At 49.5% G+C, this 6,031-nt stretch overlaps 1 protein-coding gene across 1 annotated transcript in view; it reads right to left on the bottom strand.

Moving 5' to 3' along the window:
- The window catches only part of FMO2 (flavin containing dimethylaniline monoxygenase 2), a 34,273-nt gene extending 32,810 nt beyond the window's left edge, over positions 1 to 1,463 (bottom strand). Inside the window, exon 1 of the mRNA XM_056108420.1 lies at positions 1,430 to 1,463. The gene's annotated coding sequence lies outside the window, so the exon portion shown is untranslated. The remainder of the gene's footprint in view (positions 1 to 1,429) is intronic.
- Positions 1,464 to 6,031: the final 4,568 nt, after the last annotated feature.

Consider the following 6,031-nt stretch of genomic DNA (forward strand, 5'->3'; position numbering starts at 1 on the left):
ACCAGCCCGTGATGTTGGCCTGGTCGTAGACGACTCGCCAGCCTGGAACCAGGTCCGTCCTAGGTTTGATGGCTTTATTGAATAAATTTAAAATAAAGTTTTTGGGAAATGTCATTTTCCCAACCCTTCCCAAGTTGAATTTGGTGGGGGTTATTAATGGCTTCCTCTGATAAATAGAGCAATTAATTCAATACAAGAGGGAAAAAACACAGACTGTATTTTTTTTTCTTTTTGGGTCACATCCGGTGATGCTCAGGGGTCACTTCTAGCTCTGCACTCAGAAATTACCCCTGATGGTGATCAGGGTGCTGGGAATTGAACCCAGGTTGACCATGTGCAAGGCAAACACCCTCCCCTCTGTGCTATCACTCCAGCCCCAAAAGCACAGACTTTAAAAGTGATGGTGGTTTAGTTGCTAAGGAAGAAGAAGAAACTGAAACTTTTTGGTTAAAGAAAAAGGGGCTTGGAATTTAGCTCAGTGATGGGGTACTTGCCTTGCATGTGCGAAGCCCTGGGCTTGATCTCAGGCAACACACACTCACAAACATACACTCACACACACTCACACTCACACACTCACAAACACGCACACTCACATACTCACACACACTCACATACACAGACACTCACACAAACACACTCACACATACTCACAAACACAATCACCCACATACTCACACACTCACATACACAAACACACACACTTTCACTCACAAACACCCGCACATACATACTCACACTCACATACACAAACACACACATTCACTCACACACACTCACACAGACATACTCATATTCACATACTCACCGACACTCACACACAAACTCACTCACAGACACTCACCCACAAACTCACACACAGAAACGCACACTCCCACACATACACACAGAAACACTCACACACTCACATACACTCACGCACATACACACAGGCACTCACACACAAACACACTCACACTCGTTCACACACATACATACAGAAACACACACTCACACATACTCACACAGACACACATTCAAACACACATACGCACATTCAGTCACACACACGCACACTCACACTCACACAGAAACACACACACATACACACAGAAACACACACTCACATACACTCACGCACATACACACATGCACTCACACACAAACACACTCACACTCGTTCACACATGTACACACAGAAACACACACTCACACATACTCACACAGACACACATTCAAACACACATACGCACATTCAGTCACACACACGCACACTCACACTCACACAGAAACACACACTCACACTCAGACTCACACACTCATATGCATTCACACACACAGACACACACTCACACAGACACACACTCACACACATCGATTGTTTAACCCTTTGATTAATGACGACACCAATGCTAGCTGAGTGAATGTGTAAAAGCCAAGCACGGCAAACCTCTGACAAAAGGCCACGGCCTCTTCCTTCTTCCCACTCATTCTTTCAGCAGTCTCCACCGTCCAGAAACTTGTTTTTTCTGTTTAAGTAATTCCTTCAAATCCCATTAACGAAGCACCTCCCCTGTGACTAACGTTTAAGAAAACAAACAACTCGAATTTTGGCTGACTCTCTTCTCTACGACACACCCACTTTTAAAAGCCTCTACTAAATGTTTGTGGTTTGCAGTGATAAGGCTGAACTTTATAGAAGTCAGGGAGAGTTTGGGGTTTACTTTTAAACATTCCAAAGCACAGCTGCTCGGTGGGTTCCGGGAGATAGCACAGCCGGGATGGCGCTGGCCTTGCACCGGGCTGACCAGGATTCAACCTTGTACCCCCTCGGGTCCCCTGAGCCCACAGGAGTGATGTCTGAGCACAGAGTAAGGAGTAATCCCTGAGCACTGTGGGCCCCACCTGAACAAAACAAAACAGAAACAAGCAAAGATACATATTTGGATTTGAGTTTTTTTTTTTCTTTTTGGGTCACACCGGCAATGCACAAGTGTTACTCCTGGCTCTAGTACTCAGTAATTACTCCTGGGGGACCCTATGGGATGCTGGGAATTGAACCTGGGTCGGCCGCGTGCAAGGCAAACGCCCTCCCCGCTGTGCTATCGCTCCAGTCCCTGGATTAGAGTTTAACTTTATCTTCTGAGACTATTTCATGGAGAGAAGCCCATTTCTATAGACAAAGGGGAAATGAAGTCAAGGCGGTCGTTTGAGGCAGTTTCTGAATGACTTCGTATGGAGACGCGATATGGATGGGCCTGAAATTCAAACTACCCTCACGTGATTTTAAAAACTTCATGTTTTTGTTCTCTGCCATGCTTGGGGGTGGTTCTTGACTGTGTAGGGGACCAGGACCGGAAGTGAGGCCAGGACCGAGGTTCTTTTTTTTTTTTTCTGGAGGGTGGTCACACCTGGCGATGCTCAGGGCTTATTCCTGGTGCTGCACTCAGGTATCACCCTCGTGGTGCTCAGGGGACCCGACGGGATGCTGGGAATTGAACCCGGGTTGGCCATGTGCAAGGCAAAACACTTTCCCCGTCATCCTATCACCCCAGCCCCACCAGGACTGACTTTAAACTGGCCCATCCATAACTTCTTTATTTTTCACTGTGTTTTTTTTTTTTCATCGAATCACCATGGGACACAGTTACAGCTTCCATGATCCAGTTTCAGTTCTACATTGTTTCAACACCATTCCTCCACTGGTGCACATTCCCACCAATATCCCCGGATCCCTCCTGCCACTCCCTCCCACAGCCTGCCTCTATGGCAGGAACATTTCACTCTCTCTCCCTCTCTGCCCCTCTCTCTCTCCCTCTCTCTCTCTCCCTCTCTCTCCCTCTCCCCTTCCCTTTCTCTTCCTCCCTCTCTCTTCCTCTTTCTCTCCCTTTCTCCTCTCTCCCTCTCTCTCTCCCTCTCTCCCTCTCCCTCCGTCTCTCTCCCTCTCCCTCCCTCTCTCTCCCTCTCTCTACCTCTCTCCCCCTCTCTCCTTCTCTCTTCTCTTTATTCATCCCTCTCTTGATCTCTCTCCCTCCCTCTCTCTGTCTCTCTCCTTCTCTCCCTCCCTCTCTCTCCTTCTTTCTCTCCTCTCTCTCTCTCTCTCTCTCCCTCTCCCACCCATCACTTCAATATCTCAACTGAAAAACAAAACGACCAACAATTGTGGGTCAAAGCGATCGCGTGGATCTTCCATGTAGCGGACCCCAGCTCAGTCCTGGCTACCACGTGACCCTCTGTGCATGGCCGGAGTGACCCCCAAGCCCTCCCTTCTCCCGCTCTCAGAAAGAACTAGTTGTGAAACATAAAAGATCTAGATGAAAGCACTAATCCAGCCTTCTGAAACGTTGAGAAATTCGGTGGCCCAAGGCCTGCAACTTTTTTTTTTCTTTCCCTCTGCAGCAGAAAAGAGGAATAACTCCGTTTCATTTGCTAACAGAATGATTAACAACCTGTTTGCTGCACCCCCTGACCCCCTCAGGAACATTCCAGAAGGTGTCCTGCCTTGGCTGCTTGTGGATCAAAGGGGCTGAGTTGGTCATATGAGTCAGCCTCCCTTGGGGAGTAAAGTAACATTAACCCTTAGCTTAGACATTAACCCTTTCATGCTCATAGTACTCATTTGGGTCTTCCCAAAACAGTGCTCGGCGGGGAACCTGACTATTTGGGAGGCTATTTTTTTTGGCCAATTGGGTCAACCATTCACTGGTAAGGCCTGAAGATGGAGTGATGTCGGGGGCCCCCAGTGGTGTTTTTTGGCAGGGGAGTCCCTGATATGCCTGGTGATGCTTGGCTGTCTCTATGTATGGTGCCAGGGATTGAATCTCAGTGCAGACACCCCCTGCTTGTATCTCTCCTGATGTAGGTGGTGGAGAATCGTTCCCTTAAAAGTCTAGGGGGTTGAGGCTGGAGCGATAGCACAGTGGGGAGGGCGTTTGCCTTGCACGTGGCCAACCTGGGCTCGATTCCGGCATCCCATATGGTCCTCTGAGCCCTGCCAGGAGTGATCCTTGAGTTCAGAGGCAGGAGGAAGCCCTGAGCATCGCTGGGTGTGATCCAAAAAGCCAAAAAAGCTAAAAAAAAAACGGAATTACTCCTGGCGGTGCTTGGGGGACCCTATGGGATGCTGGGAATCGAACCCGAGCCGTGTGAGGCAAATGCCCTCCCTGCTCCAGCCCCGTGTTTCTTAATGAATGTCTAAGCATAGGATGAGATAGAATGGTATTTTGTTTTGTGTGGGGGGCATACCCGGCTGTGCTCAGAACTTATTCCTGATGTGCAAACAGAAATCACTCCTGGTAGGGCTGGGGAGAACATTTATAAGTTGCAGGGGATCAAACCTGGGTCACCCAAAAAGCAAAAAAAAAAATAGTCTAGGAGTGGACGGTGAGTGCCCTGGTCTCGGCAGGAGCCCTGGTGAGGGTGACCAGAGTGGGAATAAGGTTGTTCAGGAAGGGAGGGTCGATGTGTCCAGCAGTTACGAAGTTCCCCTGCCCCCATCCCAGAACGACCGTTCGGCAGAAGGAGGCGTTCTGGAGCCTCTGGGGCAGACACAGAGCAAAGCAGCACGTTCTGACCCCCACACCCCATCCGTGGGGAAGGGCAGGATGTCCACATCCAACGGGGTCCCTCCCTGCTCGCCGCCAGGAAGGGCAGCGGTCAGCCCCTGCAGACAGCGTCAGCCCCTGGCGTCCGCGGCCAGGCTCAGCGGAAGCCACATGCCAAACCTTGCTAACTCTTATCTCGGCCCGTGGCAAGCTACTCTTGCTTCCTTCGGTCCCGTGATGTCCCCTTGATGTCCCTTTGTCTGTGGAAGATGTTACATAAACAGGAACCCCAGCTCGCCGGAGGGCAGGAGAGTTTCCCATCAGCACCCGGGGGATGGGGTACCGGCCTTCCCACCTCTGTGGGTTTTCCTCTGCTGGTCTGGATTGGAGAAGCAGAACTCATTTCTGCTGCAGTGCTGAGCTGCGGGACCCCGCATGCATGAATCTCACCTCTGTCTGTGAATAGTTCCATCCCCTTGTTTATTTAGGGGTTGTATCTTATGCCCTTTAGGGCTCTTAGGAGTGAAATAACTGTTGGGAATCATCACGGACAGGTTGTTGCAAAGAAAATATACTCCTGGCTCTGCACTCAGGAATTACTCCTGGGGCTAGGGTGATGGATAGAGCAGCAGGTCGGGGATTTGCCTTGCACGTGGCCGACCCGGTTTGATTCTCAGCATCCCATAAGGGTCGCCTGAGCACCACCAGGAGTGATTCCTGAGTGCAGAGCCAGGAGCACCCCCTGTGTGTGCATCGCCGGGTATGACCCAAAAAGCCAAAAAAAAAAAAAAAGAAATTACTCCTGGCAGTGCTTGGGGGACCCTATGGGATGCTGGGAATCGAACCCGGGTCGGCCGCGTGCAAGGCAACCGCCCTACCCGCTGTGCTATCTCTCCAGTGTTTCCCCATTCTTAATGAATGTCTCAGAATAGAATGGTATTTTGTTTCGTGTGGGGGCCAAACTCGGCTGTGCTCAGAACTTACTCCTGATGTGTAATCAGGAATCACTCCTGGTAAGGCTGGGGAGATCAGATATACCGTTCAGGGGATCAAACCTGGGTCAGCCACTTGCAAGGCAAGTGCCCTAACCAATACACCATCTTTCTGGCCTGATGCTTTTTTTCTTTTCTTTTCTGGTTTGTGGGCCATACTCCTGGTTCGGTGCTCAGAGATTACACCTGGCAGTGCTCAGGGATTTTATGCACGGACAAGGATCAAACTAATGTGTTGGACTAAACTTTTTTTTGTTGTTTTTGTTTTGTTTGATTTTTATGCAGGGTCAAGGATCAAACTAGTGTATTTGACTAAATGGCTTTTTTGTAGCTCTTGGCCCCGAACTCAGGAATTGCTTCTAGCAGTGCTCAGGGGACCATATGGGCTTCCGGGGTTTGGGAAAAGAAAGACTAAACGATTTACCCTGAAGTTCATAAACAAGCTCTCTCCTATTTAATGTCATCCTGGGGCTTATTGTCAGTGCAATGAGTCCAGAAACAAACAAAACATCCAAG

This window comes from Sorex fumeus, unplaced genomic scaffold (genome assembly GCF_029834395.1).
Source record: "Sorex fumeus unplaced genomic scaffold, SorFum_2.1 ptg000209l, whole genome shotgun sequence".
NCBI lineage: Eukaryota > Metazoa > Chordata > Mammalia > Eulipotyphla > Soricidae > Sorex > Sorex fumeus.